Below are 10,685 nucleotides of genomic sequence, written 5' to 3'. Positions count from 1 at the left end.
AAACCGGGCTCCAACCTGCTGCGGAGCGCATATCAACGTAGAATCTAGCACAAACTTACTTCACCACCTCCATAGGAGGCAAAGTTTGTAAAACTGATTTGTGGGTGTGGTGAGGGGTGTATTTATAGGCATTTTGAGGTTTGGTAAACTTTGCCCCTCCTGGTAGGAATGTATATCCCCATACGTCACTAGCTCATGGACTCTTGCTAATTACATGAAAGAAAGTAGTACGTTTAGCAAGAGTAGAGATAGCCCCATCAACTTTGGTGATTTTTTCCCAAAACTCTAATCTATCAGATGGCAAAGGGTACAATTTCTTAAACCTTGGAGAAGGAGTAAATGAAGTACCCAGACTAGTCCATTCCCTAGAAATTACTTCTGAAATAGCATCAGGAACTGGAAAAACTTCTGGAATAACTACATGAGGTTTAAAAACTGAATTTAAACGCTTATTAGTTTTAATATCAAGAGGACTAGACTCCTCCATATCTAATGCAATCAACACTTCTTTAAGTAAAGAACGAATAAACTCCATCTTAAACAAATATGAAGATTTATCAGTGTCAATATCTGAGGCAGAAATCTTCTGAACCAGAAAGATCCTCATCAGAAATAGATAAGTCAGAATGATGGTGGTCATTTAAAAATTCATCTGAAATATGAGAAGTTTTAAAAGACCTCTTACGTTTACTAGAAGGAGGAATAACAGACAGAGTCTTCCGAATAGAATTAGAAACAAATTATCTTACATTAACAGGAACATCCTGAACATTAGATGTTGAAGGAACAACAACAGGTAATGGATTATTATTAATGGAAATATTATCTGCGTTTGATAGTTTATCATGACAACTAACACAAACTACAGCCGGAGGAACAGTTACCAAAAGTTTACAACAAATGCACTTAGCTTTGGTAGAACAGACATCAGGCAGCGTCTTTCCAGAAGTAGACATCTTGCAATATGTAATAGAAAAAACAACATATAAAGCAAAATTATCAAATTCCTTAAATGACAGTTTCAGGAATGGGAAAAAATGCAAAACAAAACAAGCCTCTAGAAACCAGAAGCAACTAAAAAGTGAGACTGAAATAATGTGAAAAAAAACTGGCGCCAAGTATAAAGCCCACATTTTTTGGTGCCAAGAATGACGCCCATATTTTTTGGCGCCAAAAACGTCCGCAACACACATACGTAAAAAATGACGCAACCACGTGAAAAATGACGATTTTTTTGCGCCAAAAAAGTCTCGCGCCAAAAATGACGCAATAAATTGAAGCATTTTCTGCACCCGCAAGCCTAACAGCCCGCAATTTAGAAAAAAAGTAAATTGAAAATTTTTAGGGTAAGAAAAATATAAATTCATATGCATTTTCCCAAAAAAATGAAACTGACAGTCTGAAAGAAGGAATACTGATTATCCTGAATCATGGCAAATATAAGTTTAAAACATATATTTAGAACTTTACATATAAAGTGCCCAACCATAGCTTAGAGTGTCATGAATAAAATAAGACTTACTTACCCTAAGACACTCATCTACATATAGTAGATAGCCAAACCAGTACTGAAACGAGAATCAGTAGAGGTAATGGTATATAAGAGTATATTGTCGATCTGAAAAGGGAGGTAGGAGAAGAAATCTCTACGACCGATAACAGAGAACCTATGAAATAGATCCCCTAGAGGAAGACCATTGTATTCAAATAGGCAATAATCTCTTCACATCCCTCTGACATTCACTGCACTCTGAGAGGAAAACCGGGCTTCAGCCTGCTGCGAAGCGCATATCAACGTAGCATATCAACGTAGAAATCTAGCACAAACTTACTTCACCACCTCCATGGGAGGCAAAGTTTGTAAAACTGAATTGTGGGTGTGGTGAGGGGTATATTTATAGGCATTTTAAGGTTTGGGAAACTTTGCCCCTCCTGGTAGGAATGTATATCCCATACGTCACTAGCTCATGGACTCTTGCCAATTACATGAAAGAAAGAAATAATTCAAAGATTATTGAAATGTTAAATTAAATGTGATAACTCAAATTTCACAATGTGTCTAACATAAATCAAATGTAGAAAAGTACAAAACAGGGATACAAGTAAAAAAATAAGTAAAATATAAATAGGAAATAATAAAAATAGGACCCAATAAAGTTCAATAGTAAATTGTGCATTACACTCGTCTTTCTCAGGTCATTCATTTACCTCTTCTGGGCAGTCAGTCCCTATCTTGGTGGATTTCCAACCAGAATATCTTTCTGGGAATGTAATTTCTACGTCCGTCATGGATGATAATTACCACAGACGCAAGCCTCTTGGGTTGGGGATCTCTGAGGTCGCTGGGAGTTTGGACGCCTCAGGAGGCAAGGTTACCTATCAATGTTCTCAAACTCTGCGCTCTTCAGAGTTCTTCAGGCTTGGCCTCTTCTCAAGTTTGAATCCTACATTCATTTACAAACAGGGAATATTACAGGGGTAGCATACATAAATCATCAGGGGGGCACTCGCAGTGTCCTGGTGATGGAGGTTTCAAGTATTCTGTGCTGGGCAAAAACAAAACACTGCAGAATTTCTAGAATTCACATACCAGATGTCATTAATTGGGAGGCAGGCTATTTGAGTCTGCAGTCTTTTCATCCGGGGGAGCGGTCTCTCAGGAGACTTTCCATCAATTAGTAAGTCGCTGATGAGTACCAAACATATACTTAAAGGGATATTAAACACTTTGAGCTGGTAATATAAACTGATAAATTATATATATATATATATATATATAGTCTTCAATATACTTTCATTATTTATTTTGCCCCCTTTGCCTGTAATTCCATTCTGAGATTGTGAGCTTTTCAGTTCTTGTTAGAAATGGGAGAGCAGAATACTTATATTCCATAATGCCATTGGCTGTACACTCTAGTGACCCATTTATAACTGTCCCTAATTGGTCACAGCAGAGAAGGTAACCTAAGTTACAACATGGCAGCTCCCATTGTTTTATAGACACTAAAACTTTACACTTATTTTGTCAATATTTAAAAAGCTAATGAAACATTAAAAAATACATGAACTAGCTTCCCCTGTTGTGAAAAGCAAATACAAAAGCATGTGATCAAGGGGCTGTCTTTAGGGACTTAGAAACAGACAGACATTTAGAGGTTTAAATGTTATAAAGTATATTCATCTAACAATGTTGGTTGTGCAAAGCTGGGAATAGGTAGTAAAAGGCATGGTCTACCTTTTTAAACAATAACAATTTTTGTGTTGACTGTCCCTTTAAGCACTTTAGACAACCCACCAGTTTGTTTGTTTTTTTTAAAGAAAACGTTAAGGCTAGAAGGCATCAGCTGTTGCTTTAGCTTCTTGGATAAAGAGTTTAATTCATAAAGCTTTCTTGGAGGTGGGAAAGCCTCCACCCCAGTGTTCTACTGCTCATTCTACTCGATCAGTTGACACTCTAGGACGTTTAAAAATGAAGCTTCAGTGTAACAAATTTGCAAGGCTGCAACTTGGTCTTCTTTGCGCACCTTTATAAAGTTTTACCATTTTAATGCGTTTGCTTCTTCTGAGGTGTCATTTGGCAGGAATGCCCTCCAGGCAGCTGTGTCTGGTAAAAAGATTTCTGCCTTAATTTTGTCCCACGTCTTTTTCACATGACTCCACAGCTTGGGTATCGGATCCCATATGTAAGGAGCTAGTGGACTCTCACCACCTTAAAGGGACATTGTACACTAGATTTTTCTTTTGCAGAAATATTTTGTAGATGATCCATTTATATAGCCCCTCCTCTCTGGGAGTGTTTTTGTAACAATGTATAGTTGTATTGTGCTGATTTTCAGACTCCTAACCCAATCTACAAACTGCTGCTGCACTTGTTTGTGTAATCTGTCTTTTCATATGCAGGGAAGGGTGGAGTGTCTGCTCTTACAGCTTTCTCAGCCCCTTTTACCTGGTGTCCCAGTCTAACCTCTTCAATGGTGCTAAACTGGGAGCTTCAAGGTAAGTTTTTTGAAAGGTTTTATACTGGAGATTAGTTCCTGTGCATAAAAATTGGGAGTACATTTTCCCTTTAAGAAATACAACAATTTATGCTTACCTGATTAATTTCTTTCTTGGTGGTGAGAGTCCACGAGACCCACCAGTTTGTTTTCTTTTACTGGTTGGCGGCAGTTTTAGTTTGCACCGCATTTACGCTGCTTTTTCTTTTCTACTCTCCTAGGCTATACATTTAGACTAGGCGGTAGAGAGAAGTGGGAGGGACTAAAGCTCTTGGTGTCATTGTCTCCACCGGGTGGCCAGGTGTTGAATTCCCATACGTAAGGAGCTTGTGGACACTCACCAGGAAGAAAGAAATTCAGGTCTAATGTCTGGGGGGCACCCCTGCTTTTACTGATGTTTCAATTTTTTGCATACTGTGTTCTTTATATTTTATAATTTTGAATAAACTTTATATCCCTGGATTAAGCCAGTCTGGGACTTTTTGTTTTGGAGAGTTTCTACATTTGATGTCACACATAGCCCTTTTATTTAATTCTCCAGCTCCGTTAGCCACTTCAGTGTCCTGAAAGCTTGTGATTGCATCAGCTACTAGTTAGTCATTAAAAGTATCACAAGTACATCACTTTTGCTATTTTCTTGCAAAATGATTTGACTTTTTTCAAAACATTCTAATGCCAATCGTACACACTTACAATTAATTAGAGCATGCAAGTTTTCAATTACAGACCCCTACTGTGTGTTTTCCACCCCTGTTCCAAAGCAGGAAACCGCTGGTAACCGCTACATACAACTGCCTCTACTAATTGGCTCTCCAGTTGTGTTTTGCTTAAGAAGTTGTGTCAGTGCATTGAGGTTTGAGGGCATACGTTTATGCACAGCTCTCTTAAAAGAGACACTGAACCCAAATTTTTTCTTTTGTGATTCAGACAGAGCATGACATTTTAAGCAACTTTCTAATTTACTCCTATAATCAAATTTTCTTCATTCTCTTGGTATCTTTATTTGAAATGCAAGAATGTAAGTTTAGATGCCAGCCCATTTTTGGTGAACAACTTGGGTTGTCCTTGCTGATTGGTGGATACATTCATCCACCAATAAAAAAGTGCTGTCCAGAGTACTGAACCAAAAAACCCAAAGCTTAGATGCCTTATTTTTCAAATAAAGATAGCAAGAGAATGAAGAAAAATTGATAATAGGAGTAAATTAGAAAGTTGCTTAAAATTGCCTGCTCTATCTGACTCACGAAAGAAAAAATTTGGGTTCAGTGTCCCTTTAAGGTCCCGTCAAAGCATTTCAATTCAGGAAGAGGTCTGGACTTTGACTGGGCCATTGCAACACCTTGATTCTTCTCTTTTTCAGCCATTCTTTTGTAGATTTGTTGGTGTGCTTGATATCATTGTCCTGTTGCATGACCCAATTTTGGCCAAGCTTTAGCTGTCGGACAGATTTTGTCGGACTTTATGTGTGTGTTGTACTGTCTGTTTCTGTAATTTACCCTTTGGACCTGCACCCAGGAAGGCCCGGGGTTAACTGCCTGTGACTCTGTAAATAGTGTAGCTTTATGTGAGTGCGATAGCAACCAAAGCTGAGCCTGTTTATGGGTCATGGGATGTGTACACGGTCCGGTCGTGCTGTCCTTTCTCCTTGTTTTGCTTATGCCCAGGGTGATTACATAAGTCTGCAAACCCTGACTTGTTCCCAGTTGGTTTATTAGCTTGCATTTTGTGTGTGGCTGCAGTTGTGTGGCTGTATTAGGGAAACAAACACTTAAAGTCCTGGGGCTGCAGTAAAACACTTATTCTTTATTGATCCAGTAAAAGCATACATGAAGACATCAGAAACAAAAACAGAATTTATGTTTACCTGATAAATTACTTTCTCCAACGGTGTGTCCGGTCCACGGCGTCATCCTTACTTGTGGGATATTCTCTTCCCCAACAGGAAATGGCAAAGAGCCCAGCAAAGCTGGTCACATGATCCCTCCTAGGCTCCGCCTACCCCAGTCATTCGACCGACGTTAAGGAGGAATATTTGCATAGGAGAAACCATATGTTACCGTGGTGACTGTAGTTAAAGAAAATAAATTATCAGACCTGATTAAAAAAACCAGGGCGGGCCGTGGACCGGACACACCGTTGGAGAAAGTAATTTATCAGGTAAACATAAATTCTGTTTTCTCCAACATAGGTGTGTCCGGTCCACGGCGTCATCCTTACTTGTGGGAACCAATACCAAAGCTTTAGGACACGGATGAAGGGAGGGAGCAAATCAGGTCACCTAAATGGAAGGCACCACGGCTTGCAAAACCTTTCTCCCAAAAATAGCCTCAGAAGAAGCAAAAGTATCAAATTTGTAAAATTTAGAAAAAGTGTGCAGTGAAGACCAAGTCGCTGCCTTACATATCTGATCAACAGAAGCCTCGTTCTTGAAGGCCCATGTGGAAGCCACAGCCCTAGTGGAGTGAGCTGTGATTCTTTCAGGAGGCTGCCGTCCGGCAGTCTCATAAGCCAATCGGATAATGCTTTTAATCCAGAAGGAGAGAGAGGTAGAAGTTGCTTTTTGACCTCTCCGTTTACCAGAATAAACAACAAACAAAGACAAAGTTTGTCTGAAATCCTTAGTAGCTGCTAAGTAAAATTTGAGAGCACGAACTACATCCAAGTTGTGCAACAAACGTTCCTTCTTTGAAACTGGATTAGGACACAAAGAAGGCACAACTATCTCCTGGTTAATGTTTTTGTTAGAAACAACTTTTGGAAGAAAACCAGGTTTAGTACGCAAAACCACCTTATCTGCATGGAACACCAGATAAGGAGAAGAACACTGCAGAGCAGATAATTCTGAAACTCTTCTAGCAGAAGAAATTGCAACCAAAAACAAAACTTTCCAAGATAATAACTTAATATCAACGGAATGTAAGGGTTCAAACGGAACCCCCTAAAGAACTGAAAGAACTAGGTTGAGACTCCAAGGAGGAGTCAAAATTTTGTAAACAGGCTTGATTCTAACCAGAGCCTGAACAAAGGCTAGAACATCTGGCACAGCTGCCAGCTTTTTGTGAAGTAACACAGACAAGGCAGAAATCTGTCCCATCAAGGAACTTGCAGATAATCCTTTTTCCAATCCTTCTCGAAGGAAGGATAGACTCTTAGGAATCTTAACCTTGTCCCAAGGGAATCCTGCAGTTTCACACCAACAGATATACCAAATTATGTGGTAATTTTTCTGGTTACAGGCTTTCAGGCCTGAACAAGAGTATTAATAACAGAATCTGAGAACCCTCGCTTTGATAAGATCAAGCGTTCAATCTCCAAGCAGTCAGCTGGAGTGGGTCGAACGGACCTAGAACAAGAAGGTCTCGTCTCAAAGGTAGCTTCCATGGTGGAGCCGATGACATATTCACCAGATCTGCATACCAAGTCCTGCGTGGCCACGCAGGAGCTATCAAAATCACCGACGCCCTCTCCTGATTGATCCTGGCTACCAGCCTGGGGATGAGAGGAAACGGCGGGAACACATAAGCTAGTTTGAAGGTCCAAGGTGCTACTAGTGCATCCACTAGAGCCGCCTTGGGATCCCTGGATCTGTACCCGTAGTAAGGAACTCTGAAGTTCTGACGAGAGGCCATCAGATCCATGTCTGGAATGCCCCACGGTTGAGTGACTTGGGCAAAGATTTCCGGATGGAGTTCCCACTCCCCCGGATGCAATGTCTGACGACTCAGAAAATCCGCTTCCCAATTTTCCACTCCTGGGATGTGGATAGCAGACAGGTGGCAGGAGTGAGACTCCGCCCATAGAATGATTTTGGTCACTTCTTCCATCGCTAGGGAACTCCTTGTTCCCCCCTGATGGTTGATGTATGAACTTGGCCCTCGCTAGCTGAGGCCAAGCTTTGAGAGCATTGAATATCGCTCTCAGTTCCAGAATATTTATCGGTAGAAGAGATTCTACCCGAGACCAAAGACCCTGAGCTTTCAGGGATCCCCAGACCGCGCCCCAGCCCATCAGACTGGCGTCGGTTGTGACAATGACCCACTCTGGTCTGCGGAAGGTCATCCCTTGTGACAGGTTGTCCAGGGACAGCCACCAACGGAATGAGTCTCTGGTCCTCTGATTTACTTGTATCTTCGGAGACAAGTCTGAATAGTCCCCATTCCACTGACTGAGCATGAACAGTTGTAATGGTCTTAGATGAATGCGCACAAAAGGAACTATGTCCATTGCCGCTACCATCAAACCTATCACTTCCATGCACTGCGCTATGGAAGGAAGAGGAACGGAATGAAGTATCCGACAAGAGTCTAGAAGTTTTGTTTTTCTGGCTTCTGTCAGAAAAATCCTCATTTCTAAGGAGTCTATTATAGTTCCCAAGAAGGGAACCCTCGTTGACGGAGATAGAGAACTCTTTTCCACGTTCACTTTCCATCCGTGAGATCTGAGAAAGGCCAGGACAATGTCCGTGTGAGCCTTTACTTGAGGAAGGGACGACGCTCGAATCAGAATGTCGTCCAAGTAAGGTACTACAGCAATGCCCCTTGGTCTTAGCACCGCCAGAAGGGACCCTAGTACCTATGAGAAAATCCTAGGAGCAGTGGCTAATCCGAAAGAAAACGCCACGAACTGGAAATGCTTGTCCAGGAATTCAAACCTTAGGAACCGATGATGTTCCTTGTGGATAGGAATATGTAGATACGCATCCTTGAAATCCACCTTGGTCATGAATTGACCTTCCTGGATGGAAGGAAGGAGTGTTCGAATGGTTTCCATCTTGAACGATGGAACCTTGAGAAACTTGTTCAAGATCTTGAGATCTAAGATTGGTCTGAACGTTCCCTCTTTTTTGGGAACTATGAACAGATTGGAGTAGAACCCCATCCCTTGTTCTCCTAATGGAACAGGATGAATCACTCCCATTTTTAGCAGGTCTTCTACCCAATGTAAGAATGCCTGTCTTCTTATGTGGTCTGAAGACAACTGAGACCTGTGGAACCTCCCCCTTGGAGGAAGCCCCTTGAACTCCAGAGAATAACCTTGGGAGACTATTTCTAGCGCCCAAGGATCCAGAACATCTCTTGCCCCAGCCTGAGCGAAGAGAGAGAGTCTGCCCCCCACCAGATCCGGTCCCGGATCGGGGGCCCGCATTTCATGCTGTCTTGGTAGCAGTGGCAGGTTTCCTGGCCTGCTTTCCTTTGTTCCAGCCTTGCATAGGTCTCCAGGCTGGATTGGCTTGAGAAGTATTACCTTCCTGCTTAGAGGACGTAGCCCTTGGGGCTGATCCGTTTCTGCGAAAGGGACGAAACTTAGGTTTATTTTTGGTCTTGAAAAGACCTATCCTGAGGAAGGGCGTGGCCCTTGCCCCCAGTGATATCAGAGATAATCTCTTTCAAGTCAGGGCCAAAGAGTGTTTTCCCCTTGAAAGGAATGTCAAGCAATTTGTTCTTGGAAGACGCATCCGCTGCCCAAGATTTTAACCAAAGCGCTCTGCGCCACAATAGCAAACCCAGAATTTTTTCGCCGCTAACCTAGCCAATTGCAAGGTGGCGTCTAGGGTGAAAGAATTAGCCAATTTAAGAGCATGAATTCTGTCCATAATCTCCTCATAAGAAGAAGAATTACTAATAATCGCCTTTCCTAGCTCATCAAACTAGAAACACGCGGCTGCAGTGACAGGGACAATGCATGCAATTGGTTGTAGAAGGGAACCTTGCTGAACAAACATCTTTAGCAGACCTTCTAATTTTTTATCCATAGGATCTTGGAAAGCACAACTATCTTCTATGGGTATAGTGGCGCGCTTGTGTAGAGTAGAAACCGCCCCCTCGACCTTGGGGACTGTCTGCCATCAGTCCTTTCTGGGGTCGACTATAGGAAAACAATTTTATAAATATGGGGGGAGGTACTAAAGGTATACCGGGCCTGTCCCATTCTTTACTAACAATGTACGCCACCCGCTTGGATATAGGAAAAGCTTCGGGGGGCCCCGGGGCCTCTAAGAACTTTTCCATTTTACATAGTGGTTCTGGAATGACCAGATAATCACAATCATCCAAATTGGATAACACCTCCTTAAGCAGAGCGCGGAGATGTTCCAACTTAAATTTAAAAGTAATCACATCAGGTTCAGCTTGTTGAGAAATGTTTCCTGAATCTGAAATTTCTCCCTCAGACAAAACCTCCCTGGCCCCCTCAGACTGGTGTAGGGACCCTTCAGAAACCATATCATCAGCGTTCTCATGCTCTACAGAATTTTCTAAAACAGAGCAGTCGCGCTTTCACTGATAAGTGGGCATATTGGCTAAAATGTTTTTGATAGAATTATCCATTACAGCCGTTAAATGTTGCATAGTAAGGAGTATTGGCGCACTAGATGTACTAGGGGCCTCCTGTATGGGCAAGACTGGTGTAGACGAAGGAGGGGATGATGCAGTACCATGCTTACTCCCCTCACTTGAGGAATCATCTTGGGCATCATTTTTACTAAATTTTTTTTATGACATAAAATACATATAGTTAAATGAGAAGGAACCTTGGTTTCCCCACACTCAGAACACAATCTATCTGGTAGTTCAGACATGTTAAACAGGCATAAACTTGATAACAAAGCACAAAAAACGTTTTAAAATAAAACCGTTACTGTCACTTTAAATTTTAAACTAAACACACTTTATTACTGCAATTGCGAAAAAG

Source organism: Bombina bombina, chromosome 7 (assembly GCF_027579735.1).
Source record: "Bombina bombina isolate aBomBom1 chromosome 7, aBomBom1.pri, whole genome shotgun sequence".
In the NCBI taxonomy this organism is placed as follows: domain Eukaryota; kingdom Metazoa; phylum Chordata; class Amphibia; order Anura; family Bombinatoridae; genus Bombina; species Bombina bombina.
The sequence above is the reverse complement of the archived record's forward strand: the minus strand, read 5'-3'. Positions refer to the sequence as shown.